This window comes from Sarcophilus harrisii, chromosome 5 (assembly GCF_902635505.1).
Source record: "Sarcophilus harrisii chromosome 5, mSarHar1.11, whole genome shotgun sequence".
NCBI lineage: Eukaryota > Metazoa > Chordata > Mammalia > Dasyuromorphia > Dasyuridae > Sarcophilus > Sarcophilus harrisii.
The window spans coordinates 89,408,549-89,421,647 of record NC_045430.1 but is presented as its reverse complement, the minus strand read 5'-3'; the positions used below and the strand labels follow the sequence as shown (position 1 = coordinate 89,421,647).

General features: G+C 38.7%; 1 long non-coding RNA gene across 1 annotated transcript in view; it reads right to left on the bottom strand.

Moving 5' to 3' along the window:
- The window catches only part of LOC116419202, a 46,884-nt gene extending 34,522 nt beyond the window's left edge, over window positions 1–12,362 (bottom strand). Inside the window, exons 1-2 of the long non-coding RNA XR_004229451.1 lie at window positions 12,199–12,362; window positions 5,239–5,309 (exon numbers count right to left, since the gene is read on the bottom strand). This is a non-coding gene — a long non-coding RNA (uncharacterized LOC116419202). The remainder of the gene's footprint in view (window positions 1–5,238; window positions 5,310–12,198) is intronic.
- Window positions 12,363–13,099: the final 737 nt, after the last annotated feature.

Genomic DNA, 13,099 nt, shown 5'->3' with positions numbered 1-13,099 from the left:
ACCTTGTGAACTATACTAAGTACATGTAAACTAGAGAATCATTATCTTAATTCTACTGAGTTAACACCTTGTTTTAGGATTAAATCAATCATACTGAGCCTTAAGAGTTTCTGCCCTTTACAATTCTGAGTTTTCTTCTCTAACATGACTCATCTGGAAATGTTAAAAATGAATATACATAATGAATGTAATATAAAATAAATAATTATTTTTAAGTGTCAAAGCCCAAATTTGAACCTGAGGCCTCTATTCCAAATCCAACACCTTTCTCCATTGCACATTGTGTCCTGCCTAAGTAGAATGTAGTCGTCACTTGCAGACTGAGTTCACCGTGAAGCAACTCCCTCAAATTCAAGATACTCAATGGGTCCATACTCTTCAAACTATACCTTATAAGGTCCCACTGATTTGCTGGCTATAGTCTTGGCTACCTTCAGCTTCTGGTTTAGCTGAAATCCTCCTCAGTTTGACAGATATTTACTAAACATTCTCTTGGGAAATGAGTAAATGTCTATCAATTGGGGAATGGCTGAATAAGTTATGATATATGAAAGTGATGGAATATTATTGTTCTATAAAAATGATAAACAGGTTGATTTTAGAAAAGCCTGGCAAGATTTACCTGAACTGATGCTGAATGAAGCAAGAAACATTGTACAATAAGCAACAATAAGATTGTGTGAAGATCAGCTATCTTCTCAGCAAGTCATTAATCCAAGGCAATCCCAATAAACTTTAGAAGGAAAATGCTGTCCTTCCCAGAGAGAGACCTATGGCAAATGAATGTGAATCAATGCACACTATTTTCACCTTATTTCTTCTTTTTTTTTTTTTCCTTGCTCATGGTTTTCCCCTGTTGTTCTGATTTTTCCCTCCCAACATGATTCATATGAAAATATGTAAAAATAAAATGAATGTATAGATGATTAATTCTGATGGACATGGCTCTTTTCAACAGCAAGGTGATTCAAGCCAGTTCCAGAGATCTTGTGATGGAAAGAGCCATCTGCACCCAGAGGACTATGGGGACTGAGTGTGGATCACAACATAGTAATTTCACTTTTTTATTGTTGTTTACTTGCATTTTGTTTTCTTTCTCATTTTTTTCTAAAAAAAAGAAAAAATATAAAACCAAGAAATAAATAAAAACAAACAAAAATAATTAAATATTCTCCATTTTATATACTTCTTTTGACGACTTCGTGATATGAGGTTCTCACGAGTGCCATGGTTAAGAAATCTCACCTTAATTTATAAAGACTAAAGTTACCCATGTATATATCCTGTAAATTAAAGACTATTAAATAAATTAAAAAAAAATTAATTTATAAAGACTATCCAAATCACTTTCAAGATTTGTATCTCAGCAGGCTAGGTGTATTTTCCCTATAGCCACAAAAGAACTGTGGTTTCCTCAGTTTTTAAACTCTATGGGGCAAGCAAACTGCTCAGAGCCCCTCCTGATCTTTTCATATACAAATGAGGCCACTCAGAGTTTTCACACTCTTTATAAACTTTGGACAATATGAGATCTGAAAAGGGTTAAATCTGAAAGAGATTTATAGAAGGCTTTCCCCATCACTGGAAGTCTTCAAATTGAATTAGATAATTTCTGAGGTACCTTCAACACTAAAGTTCTATGATCCTAAGCCCAGGATGTTTAGAGGAGACATCCTCCTGGAGGGAGAGTTGGGGGCAGAGGGAAGGAGGAGGATTGGAATTATGCTGCTATTAGGGAGCAGCATCTTCCTGCTCCAGAAATCTGTTAACATTCTGTGGTATCCATTGCATCCAGGTTTCTGCTCATCCCCCAGCTCAGAAGTGGGAAGCCAAAGCTCAGCCTAGGTTTCCTCCTTTCCTTCTACTTCTGCAACCCTACCTCTTCCTTTGTGTACAGAACAATCCCCCAGGGGAAAAATATACCATTCTGACAAAACAATTCAAAGGGGCCTCCAGAGGAGCAGCAAGTTTCTGGAAGGCTAGGCAACAAGCCAGATCCTAGGGGGATTACCAGTATGGGCAGCAGCAGACTGAGACTCAGGAAGAAGTTACAAGCCATGGCCAGCTTAAATAGCAAATGGGAAACTCCCTGGCTTCGGGGACTCAAACTTAAAAGAGATTGCATGGCACTCTACACCTCCCCAAGCCCAGCTCTTTCTTTCTTCCCAACTTATCTAGTTACCATCAGGTACTCTCTTGCCTACAAACACTCTTCTTATCAGCTTTCCCATTAACATCTTTCTTTTCTCTTATTATGAATTTGAAAAATATAAATATTTCCATTTTTTTAAAAAGAGTAGATGAAATCCAAAGCTCTATTACTTAAACTTTTTTAAGACTGATTATGGATATGGAATTTGTTTAGCTGAAGAGGAAAACTACTCCTTTTAGCTGGCCCCCAGCCTTATGGGAGCTATACACAAGATAAATGTATCATCAACAGAGGGAAAGCACTGGAATTAAGAAGGAATATACCTTCCTGTCGAAGGGTGGGACTTAAAGGAAGCCAGGGAGATCAGTGGCATGGAGACAGGCAGTGGCACAGTGTCAGAGAAAATGTCCAAAACTGAGAGATGAATTATCTTTTGGAACAGCCAGGAGGCCAGTTTCTCCAGATCAAAGAGTACAGGTTGGAGAGCAAGGTATAAGATTGGAAAAGCTGGGGGGGGAGGGGGGAGAGGGCACTAGATTATCAAGGACTTTAAATGTCAAATGGAGCATTTGGAGACAATAGGGAGCCACTGGAATTTTTTGAATAGGAGAGTGACATTAGACCTTCACTTTAACAAAATCCCTTTAGTAGCTGAATGGAGGATAGAATGGAGTGGGGAGAGACTTGAGGCAGACTGACCCACCAGCTATTAGGTCCAGGTATCAGGTGATGGGGTCCTGCACTACACAGGGCAGGATCAGAGAGAAGAGGATGTATTTGAAAGATATTGCAAAGGTGAGATTGACAGACTTTGGCAACACATTGTATAAGAGGTGTGAGAAATAGTGAGTCCAGCAAACTGTGAATGCCCTTTGATCTAGCAGTGTTACTACTTGGGATATAAGCCCAAAGAGATCTTAAAGGAGGAAAAGAGATCTGTATGTGCAAGAATGTTCGTGGCAGCCCTTTTAGTAGTGGCAAGAAATTGGAAACTGAGAGGATGCCCATCAGTTGGAGAATGGCTGAATAAGTTGTGGTATATGAATATTATGGAATATTATTGTTTGGTAAGAAATGACCAGCAGGGTGATTTCAGAAAGGCCTGGAGAGACTTACATGAACTGATGCTGAGTGAAATGAGCAGGACCAGGAGATCATTACACACAGCAACAAGACTATATGATGATCACTTCTGATGGATGAGGCTCTCTTCAACAATGAGTTGATTCCCAATCCCTCTATTTTTGTCCTCCTGCATTTTTGATTTCCTTCACAGGCTAATTGTACACTATTTCAAAATCTGATTCTTTTTGTACAGCAAAATAACGGTTTGGACATGTATACATATATTGTATTTAATTTATACTTTAACATATTTAACATGTATTGCTCAGCCTGCCATCTGGGGGAGGGGATGGGGAGAAGGAGGGGAAAAATTGGAACAAAAGGTTTGGCAATTGTCAATGCTGTAAAATTACCCATGCATATAACTTGTAAATAAAAAGCTATAATAAAAAAATTAGTAAAAAAAACCAAAAAACAAAAAAATGAGTTGATTCAAATCAATTCCAACTGTTCAGTAAAGAATGGAATCAGCTGCACCCACAACACAGCATTTCTACTCTTTCTGTTATTGTTTGTTTGAATTTTGTTTTCCTACTCAGGTTTTTTTCTTTCTTTCTAGATCGGATTTTTCTTGTGCAGCAAGATAATTGTATAAATATGTATACATATATTAGATTTAACATATACTTTAACATATTTAATATGTATTGGACTACCTGCCATCTAGGGGAGAGGGTGGGGGGAAAGAGGGGAAAAGTTGGAACAGGTTTTACAAGGTTCAATGTTGAAAACTCATCCATGCATATGTTTTGTAAATAAAAATCTATAATAATAAAATAAAATAAAATAAAAAGAGAAATAGTAAATCCAAAATGACTCCTAGATTGCAAGCCTGTGAAACAGAGAGAGGATACCATTGTTTTCTAAGGTTATATGGAAGAGAAGAGTTGGGAGGATTTAGCGGATATAATTTTGAGAAATCTTCTGCACACCCAATTTGAGATCTCTGAATGGCAAGTTGGAGATGCAAAACTGGAAGTCAGCAGAGAGTTTGGGTCAGGAAAGATAGATTTGAGAATCATCAGCATTGAGTTGGTGGTTAAATCCATGGGAGCTGATGAAATCATCCAGTGCAGCAGTTAGAGGGGGTGAAGTGAAGGAGGATATAGCAAAAGAGAAAGGGAAGGAGCACTCAGATTAGTTAGATAGGACAACTGGGAGAAAGTGGTGTCCCAAAAAATTGAGGAGAGAGTATTAAGGAGAGGATTATCAGCAGTGTCAAAGGAGCAACTATAATATTTTTATTTATATGGTATCTTTATTAAAATTTCTTTGGATCATTTTTAGCACCAAGAACCCTGATAATCTCTGTCTTTATATGAATCCAATGCAATCTCCCTCTCAACTGTTCTTAAATGAAACAATACCAAATAATTAGATTAACTGCAATTTTTTTAAAAATGGATTCCAGAGACTAGTTATGTGAAATTAGATAAGGAAAATCTAATCTCCCCTGAGGAGAGAAGGAAGTTTCATCACTATTTGTTCCCAGCAGGAGAAGCCAGATACAGGCTTTTCAACAATAGATGATTCTGCACATTATTTGCAATTGTGGAAACTGCAGTGGAAGTAACAATAGTAGTACTAGCATTCAAGTCTGATTCCACAAATTCAGAAGCTCTCTTCTCTTCTTTATCCTCTTCTTTGTCTGTCTATCTCTCCCCCTGTCTTTCTTTCTCCTTCCTATTCTCTCTCTCTCCTTGTCTCTGATTCTCTGTTTCTGTCTGAAAAAGATATATGTATCTCTTTCTCCTTCCCTTTTTCTCTCATTCCCTTCTCTCTTTCCTTGTCTCTTTCACTCTCTCTCTCCATGTCTTTCTCTCCTCATCTCTCTCTCATCTCTCTTCTTTTTCTCTGTTTCGCTGCATGCAGACTGTTAGAGAAGGTGGGAGCAAATCAAACAACGGCTGTTTGATTTAACTTCACACTACATCAAGGTAAAAGTTTATCTCATTCATTACCACAAAGTAGTCACATCTTCTGAGCATACTGCTCAACTCCCATTCTTCACGAGATCTTTGCTCTCCATTTCCTTCAAGATCAGAGAAAAGAAGGAATTAAAGCTTAGGATCCTTGAATTAGAATATGTTGGTTGAGGTGTGCCCCATCCTAGACTTCCATCCCAGCTGTATTCCAGCCCCTCGGTTAAAAGACTACATATCGATTAATTTTAACACAGTAGGATTAAAACTGCACCACTTGTCTATGTTCCCTTCTGAACTTCCTTCTGTTCTTCTCTGTGTGCTTTCTAAGATATTTTTGTGATGCTCTACTCCTTTCTTTTCAATTTCTCTGTCTTTAGGCGACCTATCCTCAAAACAAAACAAACTCCTTCCCTCCCTTAACCTCATGTTTCCTAGACTCACCACTTCTCTGGCTCTCATTTACCTTTGGCCTTCTATCCCCTTACCCTTCTTTCCTTCCCCTCTACCCACCCATCAGCTTTGGGCTTTCTTCCACCAAGAATTGCGCCTTTTTATCCTGGCCTATGACACTTGAGCATCTCTGCTGGGATCAAAAAAAAAAAAAAAAAAAAAAAAAAAGGCATGATATTCATATCGAAATCAAAATCAAAAACCTGGGTGACTAACTCACAGAATGGTGCATGAGAAGAGGGTTAAAAATATCCTCCCAATCAGTCATTCCTCTTCACTTTCCTCTATGTGCTGAATCGTCTTTAATAAATTCCATTTTAGAATTCTTTCCAGCCACCAAGCCCTTATAAATGCATAGGACCTCCAGGTAATGATAAAAGAGTTAAGGGAAATTTTTATTAAATTCAAACCCATAAAATCCCCTAATCTTTTATAATTCCTTTCTCCCCCTGACTCCTCTTACCCCTGGAGACTTGGAATCCAAAGTTAGATACCCTTAGACCTTTACCTTGGCCCCTAAGAATGAGATTTCAGGGAGAAATTGAAAAAAAAAAAATTAGGTCTGGGAAGAGTTCCAAATTTCATAGAAGTCTATCCCTTATCAGGGTCACTTCTGAAACAGTAAACAGACTTGCCCTGTACCCCTCTCAGCCGGGACCTGAGAATTTAGGAAAGTTATGTTATTCAACTGCCCTGCCCTAGGCTTGATCTCATGGTGTTACCTCTGTGAAGTCTGTATGTCTATCCCTTTTATGGGATACCTGGTGTCTGAGTATCTTGGTGGAGAGGGGGAAAAGAGGAAGGGAACAAGCATTTATTAAGTGTCAACTATGTACAAGGAACTATATTAAGCTCTTTGCAAATAATGTTTCATTTGATCTTCACAAAAACACAGGGAGGTAGGTGCTATTTCTATTTTACAGCTGAAGAACTAAGGCAGACAGAAGTTAAATGATCATACAGGTAATAAATGTCAAATTTGAATTCAGGCCTCCCTAGCTCCAAGCCCAGTATTCTATCACATGTTGCACTTAATGTATCAGCATGTCTGGGCCTCTTTAGCCACAGAAGCTTTTTGTCCTGGAACTGTGTATTCAGACTTTCTGGAAGTAGCTGTGTGCTTGGGTCCCACCAGAGAAGTCTGTTTGACAGTTATGGTAGAAAGGTCTCTGTAGCTAACTCTTGGGATACTGTGGTGAGGATACTGTCTGTGTGGACCTCTCCAGGCTGGTCTAGGGGTCTGAGAAAAGGAATCTGTGTCAGTCCTTTATAAGGGATTTATTTGTCTATTCTCTCACAGAGAATTGATGTTTGTTTCCTTTTGAGGAACATAAATATCTTTGCATCCAACTTCCCTAAAGGGTGAATATATCAAACCTCCCTGAAGAAATGACACTGAAGAAATGCCCCTGTGGGCAGTACACCTCTGAAGAGGTGCCTATAGAACTTCTGCCCCATCCCTTTTCTCCCAGGACAAATCTCAGATTAATTCCTACTCCTTTCCCCTCATCTTCCACCTCCCCCAATTCCACCTGAATGCTGCTAAATCTATATCTTCTCTGGATCCCTCCAAATTCTCTCAAGGGTGAAAATGAGTCTGAATCGGACAGGAGCTTAGGGACCAGTTTTCAGAGGTTGGATGAGTGTGCAGAAAGGCTTCCTTTGTTACTGTTCTAGCAGGTCAGGAATGCAGACAGTGGAGATAAGGTCTGGCTCACCCCACTCTCCTCTTTGACCTATCCCACCCAGCAACAATCTCAAGCAGTTCCCAAAGAAGGCTAGGGAACTTGGGGGAAGGAATAGCCTATGCTCTTGTTGCATTGTCATTTAAGTCCTGACTCACTGATTCCTGGGAGTGTGGGGGGGAAGGAGTTCCTGCCAGAGATGTTGGAGTGGTTTGCCATTCCATTCTCATTTGACAGATGAGGAAATTGAGGTAAATAAAGATAAGTGACTTGCTAGTCAAACAGCTAGTAAGAGTCTAAGGTCAGATTTGAATCCAGGTTTTCCTGATTCTGGTCCTGCACTCTACCCTACTGTCCCATCTAGCTACCCCTTGGAATGAGGATGATATTCTTTTAAATAGAGTCTGCTGGGACAGCATCAAAAAAACTTGCCAGGATTATAGATGTTGGAGCCCAGGGGAAGTTGATTGGATATAAACACCACAATTTCCCTAAACTTAGCAAATTTGACCCTGAATTGGAAATTGACTCAGGGTTTGGTTTGCTTTAGTCTGGTTCGCATTTGAAGACTCCCTTAAATCATCCTCAAAATCAGTCAGTACAATACAGTGGCGACAACACAGGTCTAGTGATACAGGAAATGCAGGTTCTAAATCCCAGACCTGCGGCTTATTACCTGTGTGCCTCTATGATGCAGCTTCTTCATCGGAAAAAATGAGGGCCTGGAGGGGAACTGAGGGGCCCTTAAGAGAGAGGATAAGTGGAAAGATAAACAAGTGATTAAAATAAAAAAGAAATGGAGGGGGTAGCTAGATGGTGCCTTGAATAGAGCACTAGCCTGAGACTTAAGACATTTATTTTATTATTTTTTATTATTATTTTTTTTCTGTTCTTTTTTTTTTATTATTTAATAGCCTTTTATTTACAAGCTATATGCATGGGTAACTTTAGAGCATTAACAATTGCCAAACCTCTTGTTCCAATTTTTCACCTCTTACCCCCCACCCCCTCCCCCAGATGGCAGGATGGCCAGTAGATGTTAAATATATTAAAATATAAATTAGATACACAATAAGTATACATGACCAAACCGTTATTTTGCTGTACAAAAAGAATCAGGCTCTGAAATATTGTACAATTAGCTTGTGAAGGAAATCAAAGATGCAGGTGGGCAAAAATATAGGGATTGGGAATTCAATGTAATGGTTTTTAGTCATCTCCCAGAGTTCTTTCTCTGGGCATAGCTGGTTCAGTTCATTACTGCTCCATTAGAAATGATTTGGTTGATCTCATTGCTGAGGATGGCCAGGTCCATCAGAACTGGTCATCATATAGTATTGTTGTTGAAGTATATAATGATCTCCTGGTCCTGCTCATTTCACTCAGCATCAGTTCGTGTAGAGACTTAAGACATTTAGCCAGCACCCTGGGCAAGTCACTTAACCCCAATTGCCTAGCCCCCCTCCCAAAAAAAAGAGAAAGAGAAAAAAACGAAGGGGGAATAAAGAAAGAAATGGAGAAAGAAAAAAGGAAAGCAAGAGAAGGAAGGAAGGAAGGAAGGAAGGAAAGAAGGAAGGAAAGGAAAGAGGGAAGGAAAGGAAGAAGGGAAAGAAGGAAGGAAAGAAGGAAAGGAGGGAAGGAGGGAGGGAAGGAGTTAGAATGAAAAGAACTAGCACCAAAGAGAGTACTCATCAGTGTGGGTAATAACTTGACAAATTGTGATATATGAATGCAGTACAATATGTAGGATATGATAAAAAAAAAAAGATAAATTTAGAGAATCCTAGATAGTGTAAATTGAAGAAATTAGCAGCACCAGGAGAACAATTTTTAAATGGGCAAAAGAAAAAGGACTTTGATAGAACTCAATGACCAACTACATCTCCAGGGAAACCATCATAAAGCATATTACTCATCTCCTGACTACAAGGTGATAGATCTAGGATGAAAAAGAAGACATACATTTTTGTCTATGGCCATTGTGTGGGTCTGTTGTCTTGGCTAGACTTTTGTTTTGGGAATTAAAAAAACATATCCTTTACATTTCACTTGGAAGTAGAAAATTTAAGGAAGCAACAATAATAATGCTCCCCCACAAAAGTCATTTAAATATTTTTTTTCAATGCTCAGAAGAAAACAGAAAGAAATACAGACACGCAGGACAGTTTAAAAAAATAAGTAAAATTCATTATACTTTTTTAAAAGTAAGTATAAAAAAGAAATAAAAAGTGAGTATTATAGAAATTTTCAATTTCAGTAATAATTTTCATTTCTGTGTTCTATGTATAGACATTGATTAATATTTAATGTTTTAAGTTCAGAATAAAAATTAATTTAATTTTTTAAAATCAGGAGTTTGGATGAACCAATTCATAAGGTGTTTTGTTTTGTTTATCATTTGGACAAAGTATGATTCAATCAAGCAACATTTATTAAGCCCTTAATTTGTGCCAGGCCCTGTCCTAAGTGCTAGGGTTAGAAAAAGAGGCAAAATACAATTCTGGCTCAAGAAGTTTACAATTTAATAGGGAAGACAACATGCAAACAAAGAGATAAAAAGCAAGTTTTATGCAGGATACATAGGAAATAATTCAAAGAAAAGCACTAGAATTAAAAGAGATCAGGAGAATAATTTACTGTCTTGTAGAAGGGAGAATTTTATTTGGGACTTAAAAGAAAACTCAGGAGGTCAGGAGATAAAGGAAGGAATGTTCCATTCAGGAAGAAGAGCCAGAGAAAATTCCTAGAGCAGAAATATGGAGTTTCTTGTTTTGTGAAAGAGCCAGGAGGCCAGCGTCACTAGATCAAAGAGAACATGTTGGGAAACAAGGTGCAAAAAGACTAGAAAAGTGGTAGGGGCTAGGAGATAAAGAAATCTGAATGCTAAACAGAGTATTTTGTATTTGTTCCCGGAACTCCCTGGAGTTTACTGAATAGGAATTGATATGATCAAACCTGGACAATCTCTCTTTACTGATTAAATGGAGAATGGGACTAGAGTAGGGAGAGATCTAAGGCGGGCAGACCCTCCAGCATACAACTGAAATAGTCTAGGCATGAGGTAATGAGGGCATAGCAGTAACAGAGGTAGAGTAAAGGGGATGTACTCATATTGAAGAGGTATTGCAAAAATGAAATCAATAGGTATTAGCCATAGATTGGATATGGGAGTGAGAAATGGGTTGTTCTCAATAAAAAAGGTGAGAGGGAAGTGGGACGAAGGAGAAAAGATAAGTTCTGTTCTGGACATAATGAGCTTAATATGTTTACAAGCCATTCATGTAGAAAAAAGGAGACTCAAAAGGGATTCCCACAAGGAAGAAGAGTCTACTTCCGATTTGCCCATTTTGGTAGTTGGTTCTTTATGATAGCCTAGGCTCAAGGACTTCTTTGTGCTGAAAGGTAAGAGACTAGCTGTGTTCCTTGAAACAGGAGAGCCATTGTAAACTCTCCCACATTAAAATCAATTAAACCAACACACATTTCTTTTTAGGTCTGCTGTAACAAGACCTCTGCTAAACACTGAGAGCTGCTAGAGTCAGGGAGGGTAAGGCTGAATCTGCCTTATATGACTGGATACTTTGGGTAAGTGATATAAAACCAAAGACTATGGCCCTGTCCTTCTTGTGGGAGAGAACTTGTGGCCAATCAACTAACTTAAATCCTACCAGTTCCATGAAGCCTTGCTTAATTGATCCAACTAAATGTTCATCCTCCCTCTTCAGGATGGCAGAGTGAAAAGAGTTCTGAGCCAGGAGTGGAGAAACCTGGGTTTGAACTTTTTCTAAAGTTTAACCTCGAGTAATTCAGTTTAACTCTGTGAGCCTTAGTTTTCTCATCTACAAAGTGGGAATTAATAATATATCCACTTCTGGCCTCAGAGAAAGCATGTGGGGAAAATATTTTGTAAACCATTTAAGCATCGCACAAATTGTTAGATAAAGAATTTATTAAGAATCACATTCTCCCTTATATATTAAGTGCCTGTGTATATCCCCTCTTCTCCTACTGTGAGCTCTTAAAAGGTCAGACACATTGTCTGACTTACCTTTGTATTCACTGTGCACAGCAAGCTCTCAGTAAATGTTTATTGACCAAATAGATGGGTAATGAATGAATGAACCAACAAATATTTGTTGAACACCTACTATAATAGCTCACATTTCTGTAATTCTTTTAAGATTTACAAAGTGCTTTTCTCACAAAAATTCTGCAAGGTTTGGAGCATATAAATGTTTTCACTCACATTTTATAGCTAGAGAAACTGAGGCTGGAATCCTGAAGCAAATTGGTCACAAAACTGACAGGACTCAGTTGGGATCTAAGTCTCAACCCAGACAACTCATTCTGAAGAAGGAAATTACAGCCTCACTGGAGAGGACAAGCTGAATACATAAAGCAATGTATAGTACTAAGACAGTACATTTATAACTAAATTGTATGCCTAGTCTATCTCCTATGTTATACCAATAACTAGTCTTAAGATAAGGAGACAATGTCTGTTTCCAGGGAAGGGAAGGAAAAAAGCTTAGCTGATGAGGAACTTTGCTAGCCTGCAGCTGGTACTTGAGTGCTGCTGATGCAAAAGACTGGACACTTATTTGCAAGCTCTTTTGTATGTCCTTTTCATTGCAATCACTCTCTGTGGCTTCTCTCCCCTGAATATCCTTCCAGATGCCACCAGCATCTTCCCTTCTTCCATCAGAGTCTATCCTCTACCAGCTCATGCTGTTTAGTGAATGGGAAAGACTTTGGATCATAACACTGAGAGCTGAAAGGGGTCTTCTTACCTAGTAGGCTCTTTCAACCTTCCCATTTTAAAGATGAGGAAACTGAGGCCCAGAGAAATGAAATAACTTACCCAAAGCTATAGTCCATGATTCCAAATCCAGCACTTTCCACTACCCCGTCTTGAGTTCAGAGCCTGGGGAGAGCAAACAAGCGTTCAATTGTGACTCAGTTGTGCAATTATCCAGCATTTCCTGGATAACCTGAAATACGTGGCCCCCAGCAGCCCAGTAACATTTCCATCTACCTTACCTCATCCCCAGGATTTCTCCCACTCTCTTCCCTCCCCTGATCCCCTGCTTCCAATGTTCAACAAGAGTTAGCTAAAAATCAATAGATCAGGGAGCAAAGAACAAGCAAAAATGCCAAAGGTGGGGGTGAAAAGCCAAGTCCAGCCAGGGATAAAAGATCAGATGACTGAAAAGCACCTGACCTCTATAATTCTCCCTATTAATGTAAGATTTTCTGAAGAAGAGGTCAATGATAGCCCTTTGGAGCTAGTGCCTCTACTCTGCAGCACAAGAATGAGGCTTCCAAAACATCTGTGGGGCAAGACAAGCAATGAAATTTGACTTGTTTATTACAGGTGATTGGAGAGAATTTAAGAATGTATGTGCATGCAAAAATAGGAATGTGTAGGAGGGCATCTAGAAGTGGTTCACATTTTACAGAGCTTTATGAAGAGTTTTCCTTTCAGCAGTCCCCCTGTGAGATAGAGATTAATAATATCTAGTGGGTTTTTTGTTTTGTTTTGTTTAAAGGATTTGTGTTTCTTCAAGGTATGAAAATGGAAAATTCCTTCTCAAAGGAACCTAGGCACCTCAACAATTTATAGCTTTAGAAAGTAGATTTTGGCAGTAAATAGTACCATTGTACAATGATCAATTGTGACTGGCTTCACTATTCTTAGTAATACATGATCCAAGACAATTCCACAGGACTCATGATGAAAAATGCTAACCTCCTCTAGAGAA